The sequence below is a fragment of the Eublepharis macularius genome, chromosome 4 (genome assembly GCF_028583425.1).
Source record: "Eublepharis macularius isolate TG4126 chromosome 4, MPM_Emac_v1.0, whole genome shotgun sequence".
NCBI lineage: Eukaryota > Metazoa > Chordata > Lepidosauria > Squamata > Eublepharidae > Eublepharis > Eublepharis macularius.
Window position 1 is genome coordinate 16,076,159 of NC_072793.1, and position 11,510 is coordinate 16,087,668.

The 11,510-nt window shown below is 48.8% G+C and overlaps 1 protein-coding gene across 1 annotated transcript in view; it reads left to right on the forward strand.

Moving 5' to 3' along the window:
- The first annotated feature begins 4,460 nt into the window (after window positions 1-4,460).
- Window positions 4,461-11,510, forward strand: part of ARSG (arylsulfatase G) — a 148,893-nt gene continuing 141,843 nt past the window's right edge. The window contains exon 1 of the mRNA XM_054975854.1: window positions 4,461-4,827. The gene's annotated coding sequence lies outside the window, so the exon portion shown is untranslated. The remainder of the gene's footprint in view (window positions 4,828-11,510) is intronic.

The following is an 11,510-nucleotide window of genomic DNA, read 5'->3' on the forward strand; positions in this document are numbered from 1 at the left end:
AAGGGTTTGGGTGAAGATGACCATTCAGTGGAGAAGCTCTAGAGTACATCTTTGCACCAGTGCAGTGGTAGCAGGGAGGTCACAATGCTTTAGTGCCATCATCATAAAGTAAGCCAAAAAAGTCCTCTAACTAAATACATATGTAGTCACATGTGTGGACACTAGAATGTTCTGAGACAGGTCCATTGTCATAGTGTCCAAGAAGTCCTACAGTATCCCCGACAATGAAACATGAGCATGAATATTGGTCCTCAAGGACAAAAGGCCTTGGGAGCCTCAACAAGAGACCGGAGATTGAAGGGGAAGCAGGGTACATCAGAAGAATTCTCCATCTGTTCTTCATCTCTTACACAAAGCAGCTATAGAGGGGTGATAGAATCATGATAGAACATGGCAATCCCCTTTCTCCAGCCATCAATTTTATGCAGGTGCTGCACCAGGAACCCCGATAGACAAGGATTTTTTTCTGGGAAAAGAGATGGTGGTGTCCGGGGTCTGAGCCCCAGCCCCCAGACTTGACAAGAGGGAACAGCAGGTCAACCAGGCAAACAGAGGGGGCAGCCAGCAGGTCAACAGGTCAGACAGCAGGTCAACTGGTCAGCCAGCAGACAGTAGGTCAACTGGTCTGACTGGCAAGCAGAAGGGGCAGCCGGGGGACAGCAGGTCAACCCCTCCCACAGGCAAATGGAGCCAGAACCTGCCTGTGCCAGGGGCAAGGGGCAAAGGCCCAGGGCCTCAGGAGGCAGGGGGAGACAGAGAGAGGCCAGTGAATTCCACTCTCCTGGGGAAGGAAAGGGGACTAAGCAAGGCAGAAGGGGGCAAGGGCAGAGGGATTGGGGGCCCAGCAGTCACCCACCCAAAGACCTTACCTGAGGAGGAGAAGCAGCAGCAGCCCCAACAACCCAAAGCCACGCCCCAGCTAGAAAATAGTAGCCTGGCCCAGGAGTTGCCAAAAGCCAAGCCACTCCAGGTGGCTATTAGAGGCACTCTGCAGGAAGCCCTGGGCAACCAGCCAAGGAGCCGCAGCTGGACCCACCTTCAGCCATCAGCTCAGCCAGGGAGGCCGGGCTGCTAGCCAGGGGGCTGCAGCTGGACAGGCCTTCAGCAATCAGCCAGGGCAGGGAGGCTGGGCAGCCAGGGAACAAGGCACAGCTGGTGCTGGTCAGTGGGGCCAGATCAGCTACCCCAGCTGCAACTGCTTGGTGCAGCCCAAGACCAGGCTGGAAGAGGGGTGGGGCAGTAGAAGGAAGCCCTATAAAAGCTGGCTGGGAAGAGCCCTGAGGTGGTGGGTTTGAGTAGGAGTGATGGAGCAGAGTGGAGAGAAGCCAAAGAAAAGGCAAGAAGAAGAGTGGAGGCTTGAAGGAGAGTCTTGGGAGGAAGAGATGGTGGAAGATGCAGGGGGTAAGCAGGCCAGGTTGAGCAGGCCCATGAGTGGATTGAGAGGGAGTCAGGGTGAGGTATACCACCCCTCCTTCCACAGAGCAGGGTCCTGCAAAATCCCTGGCCCCCCTGTGAAGTCAGGAGAAGACTGCCCAGTGCCACGCCCAGTGGCAGCGGCAGCAGCAGCAAGCCCTGACAGGTGGAACTCAGTGGGTTGCTAGCACAGGGGGTAATTCCTGGTGGGAGGTGGCTCCCCTGGTACCACATGCGCAGAGTGCATGCACGCTTCCAGGACTGCACAATGATGTCACTTTGGATGTCAGCTGGAACAAGGAGAGGAGTTTTTAAAATGTGAATCGCCCTCAGTGAAAATGATCACATGGTGGGTGGCCCCACCCCCTGATCTCCAGACAGAGGGAAGTTTAGATTGCCCTCCGCACTGCACGGAGGGTGATCTAAACTCTCCCCTGTCTGGAGATCAGGGGCAGGGCCACCGGCCACGTGACCATTTTCAAGAGGTGCCGGAACACCGTTCCACCACGTTCCTGCTGAAAAAAAGCCCTGCCGATAGATATAGCAGGGAGATATTGGTTACCTAGCCTCCACCACCCAAGTGGTTTTCATGATACACATCAAACCATCCTCCTCATTCAGGATGAAGTCTGGATGATAAAGGTTTTGCTTTGGACTTCTCAGGGCCCCAATATGCACCTGTTAGCTCTCACCTGACACCTCTTCCACATGCCCAGTCTCCTGCCTTGGGCAATGTGATCACACCTTGGCTAGATATGGGGGATACAAATACAGCACTAATACAAGATGGAAAAAACAACAGAGCTTCAGAAGGCCAGATCCTCGTACGGCTTCTGTTCCTACACACCCTAGTAGATCTGGGTGGTTTAGCTTTTGCAAAGTGTGCACATGTGCGATGTCACTGTTAACTTTTTTTAGCCTGTATTTCTTAAAATTTATTTTAAGTAAGATTTTTCTGCAAACCAGGCGATCTCCTGGATTTGCAGAACTCTAAAAGGCGGCCATGGCAGGTCCCATTGTGCAGATTTGGCTATCTACACGTGGGTCAGCCCTTGGCTAGTAAAATATAGTGACGTTTTGAACTGTCAATACTTTCTCTTTGGATATTACAACTAAAATATGCAAGTGCATTTGTTTCAGGAACAAAAATAATTTAAAATATCTCTCTAATAATAGGTCTGATCAATAAAAGAAGTGTTAGCAGAATAATACTGCAATCCCTAAAGAGATACACCCTTCTAAACCTATTGCGTTTAGTTGACTCCGCTTAGGACTGCACTAAACTACTAAACAGTAGTTGTATAAAATCTATTAAATTTAAATGTTATTTGCATTCTCTTAACTTTTTTTTTTGAAAGATAGGGGGGAAAGTAAGATACCTTACAACTAACAAAAGTTACAGAATGAAAAAATGGAATGTGGCCTTTCCTTCGAATATTGTAATATATCAAAACCAAAAAAACATCATAAAATCAGCAGCTGTGCCCTTAATTCTCAACCCAACCAATTAAATTTGGTCCTTCCTGATCAACTAAGAGCCAAATTAGACTTTGCAGCATCCGCAAGTCCAACCCATAGACACTAGTGCTATTTTAGAGAAGAACTTGGGCCATGAAAAAATCTTGCAAGTGCCCATTGTCAGGCCCACAGAGCAGCAGGGCCAGGCAATCATCCCCCTCCCCCCCCCTGCCACCTTTTCAAGCACCAAAACAGTGTGCAGGAATGGGGGGGCATAAGATCGCCTTGTTGGGCTGTTGCTGCATTTTTAAATGGCTAAACTCTTCTCTAAAATGCCACTGGTGTCTATGGGTCTGACCCGTAGATGCTGTAATGTCTAGTTTGCCCCTAAAGCCTCCTGAGTAGAGAGCTACTAGATCTACAGCCATTGCCAATCCTTGGTCTTGTGCAAATCTCAACACAAAGAACCCCAGTTCTGAAAATGACTCCACGTGAGGTCAAAGTTGCTGACTGAAGTTCTTCTTGCTCTGTATTTTCCAGAAGGATTAGAGACAGTCTCCAAGAACTTGGAACTGCTTTAAGAGTAAGGAATCTGTGTTTTTAAAAGAGACAAAAGTTTTATTATGATAAAATAGGTGTGATCAGGGCTTTTTTTCAGCGGGAACGCAGTGGAACGTTGTTCCGGCACCTCTTGAAAATACTCGGCAATAGTGCGTGAAAATAATATTATTTCAAAGAATCCTGTGTGTTTCTTCCTCATTTCCCTCTTGAGAGTTCTGCCACCTCTTTTCCCAGAAAAAAAAACCCTGGGCGTGATGCATTTAATTTCCTGCAGTGTAAAAGAGTTTTTAATCGTTTATTGGGGCCCAGTTATACTTACGTTTCTAGCAGTAATCTGATTAACACGTTCCCTTGCGTATTTCCTGCTTAAATTCTCACTACCCAAATAGGTCGGCTTTCCTACTATGCCTAATTCTCAAGGTTATTTTTTTATTATTACAAAACCGTAGGTGCCCTTTGCTCATTATCAGTTTAAATCAGTCTGTTGTTAGCATGGGAGAACAATATAGAAATGTGGCTTTTTACAACACTCTAAATTTGTTACAACCCTTGACACAAAGCAGAATTTTTTTGCATGTTTACTGAGAACCAAGTGTCAGTGCAATCATTCGAATGCATAAGATTGCAGCCTCAGTGTGTAAACCAGTGGGTAGGACAATGCCACACGTTGGCATGAAACACAGACCCACGTTGTGTGAGACTAACTTCCCTTTCAATGATGGCCTTTCTTATTTTAAAATTCTAATTACTGCAGAGCCCTGGCATTAGAATCTGGGTTTAGGCAAGATTAAGGCTTCCTACCTCTGATAAAAATTGTACTATTTGGAAAGTGAAAGATGTCAAACAGTAAGCCAAGGCAGGCCCTCTCTGAGGTCCAGAGAAATCCAGGGACGTGAGCTTTTGAGGCCTTAGACATAATAAAAATTTTAAAAAGCGGAGCCACAAGCCCAAATTCTCAACTCTCCCCCACCCCCACCGGCCCCTAACCCCAGGCGATGGCTTTCTGGGATTTCACCCGTCCCGCGTCTTTCTAGCGGTCTGGGTTCTCACAGAATGAAAGCGCTTCCGCCCCGCCTCCAGCCAACCGGCAGAGCACCGAAGGTTCCCAGAGCCGGCCCAGTCCTCTCTCCGGGGCGCTTCCCCAGCTGACGCAGCCCACGGGAAGGGGTGGGGCACGCGCGGCCTCGCACGTGCGGCTCCTCGGGCGGCAGGGCTGCGAGCGGCTGCGCGGTCTTTCCCTTTGCAGACAGTTCCTCTCCCCTCCGGTATACTAACGGTGTTTCCTGGCTCGGGCCGGCAGGCGCTCGCGGAGGGTCCCACTCCAAGCCGGACGAGCAACTGCGTGATCCCCTCTGGAAGGGCACCGAGGAAGCGGCGGCCCCAAGTCCCGAAGGGGTAGGTGGCGATTTCATCTGTTTTTGCAACAGATAATGGGGCTGGCTTGTGGTCGCGTAAGAAGCGTGCTTTAAAAAAGGAAACACGCCCCTGGAAATGAGCGCCGCGCGCAGCTCCCCCTTGGCCCGGGCTTTACGCGGCGGTCCGCCCTCTCGGGGCAACGCGCTCAGGACCGAGGCGGGGACGGGTCGCGCCCTTGTGTGGGGCCGGGCGAGGCAGCCCTTCTTTTCCGAGCCCCCCGCCGGCCCAGGGCTGGCTGGCTCCTCCTCTGGCGTGCGTGGCGCAGCGAGCCGAGCGGGCCTGCAGAGGCCGCTGGGCGCTTCGTGGCGGCCGCTTTGCTTCGGAGGCGGCTCCAAAGCAGGGTTGCCAGCTCCGAGGTGGGAAATTCCTGGAGATCTGCGAGGAGAAAGAGGGGTTTGGGGAGGGAAAGGACCTCGGCATGGCAGAATTCCATACAGTCAGCCCCTCCCCCCAAAGTAGCCATTTTCTCCAGGTGAACTGGTCTCTGTGGCCTGGAGACCAGTTGTAATTCCGGGAGATCTCCAGCCACTACCTGGAGGCTGGCAACCCAACTCCGAAGTGGCCCGGGCTGGGGAGGGGGGAGTCGTCAGTTCGGAACTGTCGGCGCCGGTCTCGGCGCGGGGGCTTGCGCGCCCGTCCCGATGGGCAGCCTGATGCCCGGGGCCCGCCGGAGAGGCTCGTAAGGCGGCAGCGAGTCCGGGCGGCAGAGCTGCCCGCTCTAACGTAGACTGGAACACGGGAAGCGGAGCCCCCCCACCCCCCTCTCCCGATGGAGGGAAGGGAAGATGCCCCCATGAGCCCCCTGGCCAACCCCGCTGTGCCTGGGCCAGCCTACTTCTCGCCAGCCCAGCCTGAGCTCTGCTCTGCTCCTCCTTGCTGGGCACACACTCCTTCGGTGCTCCTCCGAAACGTCCCTACGGTGCTTCGTTGGGTCAGCGCTGCTGTGTTGCCCCTCAGGGAGGCTCGGGGAGCCCCTGGCACAGGTGGCCAGTCTGCCTGTGAGACTCTTGCTGCGCAGGTGCAAACGGTCTTGAAGGGCCTGCTTTGCGTGGGCTGTGCTCCACTCGCTTTCTGCTGCTTGTCTTTTGTTGCAAGGGGCAGAAAGGCTGTTGACCGGAATCGGCCGGCTCAGATCAACAGGTCTGTTGCGTTGCTTCCAACATGGGCCAAGCAGATGCTTAATGCCTGGTACGAAAGCAGCAGACGCTCCATTTAGCTGTCATAGCTGTTAATGCCATCCATGACTTGATTTAACCTCATTTTAAAGCTGTCTGTGCATTCAAGAAGCGAATGAGGCTGAAGAAATGCTTTCTTTCTACTCATTCTACTGCTTCTCCGTTTATTTTATTTATTAGGCTTTTGCTCCACTTTTTCTCCAATGATCTCAGCACGGCATGCATAGTCCCTGTCTTTTTATTTTCACAACAACCTTGTGAGGTAGACTGGACGATGGTGACTAGCCTAAGATCATCCAGTGAGGCTATAATTTGGGGATGTGAATCTCATGCTCTCCAGTCAGAAACTATCCATAAAAAACTGAACAAAGGAGTATTTCAGGCACAGATGGCCCATATTCTAAACTGGCATCTAAGTTCTATGATGAAAGAAAGTGATACAGATGTAACAATATAATAAAAATATCCTTTTCTGGAGCTCACTTAACTTTTCTAGGGATCTTAACGTGGCTCCCCAAGATTGTGTGGGCTGGTCCCCTAATGCCTATCATTGCACAGGTCAGGTGGCTTTTTAAAAACATTTTCCCCTCTCATGACATACAGTCTCTCCCTTTTTTATAGATCCAGAGGAGTTAGCTGTGTTAGTCTGCAGTTGCAAAATAGTAGAGTCCAGTAGCACCTTTAAGTCTAACCGACTATTGCAGCATAAGCTTTCGAGAGCCACAGCTGTCTTCGTCAGATGCATGCATCTGACGAAGAGAGCTGTGGTTCTCGAAAGCTTATGCTACAATAAAGATGATTATTCTTTAAGGTGCTATTGGACTCTACTATTTCCCTTTTTTATGTCTGCAGTGGCATGGAGGGCGTTGCTTATTCCCTGTGTTGACTCATTCCCCCCAAATAGGAAATCGTAACATACTTGCTGTCACATGAACAGATGGAAAGAGGTCTTTGTGTGACTGCTGTGAGTTGGGATACTAAAATCTGCAAGTGGAATTCTGCTTACATAACAGCCCCTTCCTACCTCCCTCTGTCGCCCCCAGTGCTCTTCCCCCTCCCCCAAGGAAGACGTTGGGCTAAATGTGGGAGGTCTGCAGTGGGAGGAGGGAGTCAGTGAAAAGTTCCCCTTCCTCTGCTGGCAAAAACACTCCAGCTCTGTAACTTGTCCAGCAGCCCTGTGCAAAAAGCAAAGTTAATCAAGCTTGGTATAGGAAGTGTAATGACGCCTTCTGTGCACTAGGGGGCAGTTATTCCTGCACCTTGTCTGGCTACAATGAAAGGGATAATGTTGGCATACTTGAGAAATGTGGTTTGTGATATAATTTCATTTGCCTCTTTTTTTTCTTTAAGGGTCTGGCTTTAAGCCTTCTAGCTCACAACCTTAGCCCATTGAACCAAAGGGAAGGAAATCTACCGGCAGAACTTTGGGCCCCGTAGCAGTCTGTGGGCTGATTCTGACATCACTGAAGACAGAGTCTTGCCTATTTCAGAAACTGCATATTAAAACAGAAGCCGTGTTAAATTAAGCTATTAAATGAGAACCTACCTGCATTTTCAGTGCATGCTTTTTTAAAAAAAATATTTGCTGGCTGCTTCAAGCAAAGGGTGAATCCAAGCAGAGTAGAGTTGCCGTATTTTTTTCTTTCTGGCAAGAATCCCATGCCTGAACAACCAGAAAATTCAAGACGGGAGGGCTTTCCCCAATACAGAAATGCTGTGAAGGGTCCGTGTACCCTGCCACAAGACTATATGGCATGCTATACATGCACATAATCCTGCATGCTTCCTAGGGCATGTTTCAGTGGCATTCCAGAAGGGAGGGTGGGAAATGTATTCTGAGGGACTCGATCGACCGAGAGTTTTGTGTGCGTGTCACACGTTTGCTGCTGGGCTGTTTGTTTCATAAGGGGATACTACAAAAGGTAAGCAGGAAATTACTTGGGGAAGAAATAGAAGGCACTGTCCCCACCTTGAGTGATTCCGCACACGTTGGATAATGCACTTCCAATCCTCTTCATAGATCATTTGGAACGGATTTTTGTGTGCGCGGAACAAAAAATCCACCTCAAACGATTGATAAAGTGCATTGAAAGTGCATTATCCAACGTGTGCAGAATCAGCCCTTGTTAACTCACTCTGCCCTTTTTCTGCTTCCCCTAACCCCCTCCCTGCCCCCTCTTTTTTTAAATGCTTGCATTTCTGTACCCAAATTAGCCTCCTGTTCTTTGCCCTTTGATCCTTGCTATCTATAGATCCTGTGCTTCGGGATATATTTGGTGCCCTGGTTCTCCTCCTTGCCGTTCCTCTGCCTGCTCCCTCCCTGCTGGAGCGCCTCCTCTCTTGCAGTGTGTTAGCTGTTCTTACGCTCCTTCAGAAGATGAGAAGAGTGAAAAGCATGTCTTGTGTACGGGTCTCTGTGTTGCATGTTTTCTTCCTGAGTGGTTGGCACAGCAATCATGAATGCGTTTACTTGGAAGCAAGTGCAGTTGGGTTTCAGTGAAATGTAACTGAGCATTAGCGCGTGCGTTGATTTCATTCAGATTGGTTGCCATTAAACATACTTTAATCCACATCTCTGCTCATACGCCTTTCTGTGCATGTTTATGGATTAAATGCAGATCCTAATCTGTGTTAGTGCTGGACTCTTCCAAATGATCGTCACATCTGACGCTGAGCGTGGAGGTCACAAGGAGAAGGGTGTCATGTGGACTGATGCTTCTGCAGGAACGCTTCTTTTGTGACTTCCAGAATTGTGTTTGCTCCGGAGTTGTCATCGAGGAAGCTGCATGGGATTGTATCTACACAACTCTAGTTCCTATCGTGTACTTATCTCTGTGATCCTTGAGTCATGAATGCTGTATGTGAACCAGTCCTTGGCGATTTGCTGAGTATAGAAACAGGAAGAATTAGTTATTGCTGATGGATGAATGCACAGTACAGAGGCATTAAGGTTCAGCTCTTCAGACAGCTATATGTATTTCAGCTTCTTCCCAGTGGAACCAAATGCAAATCTGAAGAGGTGGTACTGGAGTCTTTGATCACCTTAACCTCTAATTAAAGCATGTGGGCTTCTAATGGTCAGGCGTATGCCATGGAGGCATCTCTCTTAATATGCCAGATGTTGGATGCTGCGTGAGGGTGGAGTCTTGAGGTTCCAGTACAGTCTTGGTCAGGGTTTTTTTTCTGGGAAAAGAGGTGGTGGAACTCAGTGGGTTGCCAGCACAGGGGGCAACTCCTGGCAGGAGGTGGTGCCCCTAGTACCACATGCACGAGCACAAAGTGCGCGCACGCTCCCTGGACCGCACAATGACGTCACTTTGGGTCAGCTAGAAGAAGGGGGGAGTTTTTCAAAGTTTAAATCGCCCTCGGTGAAAATGGTCACGTGGCCGGTGGCCCCGCCCCCTGATCTCCAGACAGAGGGGAGTTTAGATTGCCCGGTGCGGAGCACAATTGCCCACAGCGCAGAGGGCAATCTAAACTCCCCTCTGGAGATCAGGGGGCGGGGCCACCAGCCATGTGACCATTTTCAAGAGGTGCCGGAACTCCGTGTTCCATCTGAAAAAAAAACCTGGCCTTGGTCATTCTGGAACCAGCTGGAAACCAGCTGCATGCCCCTCCCACCAATACCTAAGTGCTTTCTTGGATAGAAGAGCTATCTGTTGGCTTCAGGAGAGACCTTGCGATCTTATGAGATACATGTGTGGTAGGAGGGGGCTTTTCCTGTTTAAAAGAGGACACTGTTTACGTGTCCAGTTGTTGCTGTGTTCTTTTAAAAAGTAAATCTTTCCCAGGTCTCTTACCAGAAGAGTACACTAGAGGGAACTGTATATCCTTTTAAAACCAACCAACCAACCAACCCCCCCCCTCCAGCTTTACATCCTATAAATATTGAAAGTATACACGAGAAATTTTTTGGTCAAGGAAATATGCTTGAATTCCTTGTATCGGACACAAAAGCGTTCTTTTTCGCCCCACTCCATGCTTTTATATCTGTATATGATTTGCTGCCCGCTTCGTTTTTTGAAACGAATCTCTGATGTAAAATGTGCATTGTGTCGTTACGGATTTAAAGGGGTGACTTCTAGAAGATGGGGCAGGGTACTTTAAAAAAAAATAGATAGTAAATAAGCCTCAGTGTTTCTCACAGCTGTGATTATACAGATTTACATTCTGACCAAGCAGTTGAGTTCCAATGGCAAAATTCCATCCCTTCGCTTGAGATCTTCCTCTTGAAATGAGTAAGGATGCCGACGCAGGCATAAAAGCCCTATGTAAGCATTGGAGGACACCTCTGCTATTACAAGTGTTAACTAGCTTATCAAAACTAGGGAAATCACATGATTACTAATTGCTGCTATTGTGAACAGTCTCTGTACTTTTCGTCCTTATGTCTGGATTTTACATAATTACCTCTTGCCTTATCGTTCTTGCACTCTATCGAGCTCTCTTTACAACTTTTTATCCCCTTCATAAACCTCATTTATGTCTGCCAAGCGAGGACTTACTGCCTGCATATGATGTAGACTGTTTCAGCAAGGAATAAAAACTTGTTAGTCTTTAAGATGCGACTGGGCATCAGGGCCGAACCGGGTGGCTCCCAGGTGCAGCAGCTGCGACGCGGGGTGGCTCAGCTCGGCGCCTGCTGCTAGAGCCTGTTGTATTATTTCACAACGGGCTCTAGCGCTGGTATGAAAATATAGTTAAAATGTCTTTCCTTTGCAAAGCACAAGCCACTGAAGTAATCATTCTTATTTTGGAGATGAGGAAGTTACGTGTGAGAGTTTATGACATGATCAAGATCAGGCAGTCAGATCATTAAAGTTGCTCCCTTCCATCGCAGAGTAAGGTTATTTGAAAGAAAGGTGTTCAACGTGTTTGGTTTAATAGTAACCACATTTTGTGCACTTATCCCCATTTTGCCCAAACTAGCAAGTGCCTGAACTTTGAAGTAGCATGTCATTCGCTTTAGAGCTGTACTAGGAAAAGAAGTTTGAAGACATTGGGGTTGGATACTGCAAGCTGCAAATACAAATTTCCTCACATTTTTTCTGCCTCCCCTGCCCCTCAGCAGCCCCTGAGACCTCTAGACAACAGATACTGTTGGTCATGGGAGTTTTGTGGGGAAAAAATACTGGGCAAGGAGAAGGGGAAATTGAGTGACATTTCCCAGAATTCCCTCTTCTGCTAACTTAGTGCAAGAAGCTCCATTGGGAGACAAGGGATGAAGGGGCATATTTGCCATTTCCTCTCTTGTGTTTATTTGTGACGAATTTAGAGAGAACCAAGACTCCTGGTATATAGTGTGGGAAGGAAATAAATTTGTGGGTAGGAGGTGTGGGCTGGGGCAAATAGCTGAGTTCGGTTAAGTGATGGAAGGTAAATGAAAACCTTCCAGCGAGCCCTGTAGCTAGATGGACTTGGAAGTTTTATTTTCAAAGAAAAGTCTGATTTTTCAGCATTCTGCTCAAGGTGCTACTCAGTCTGGCC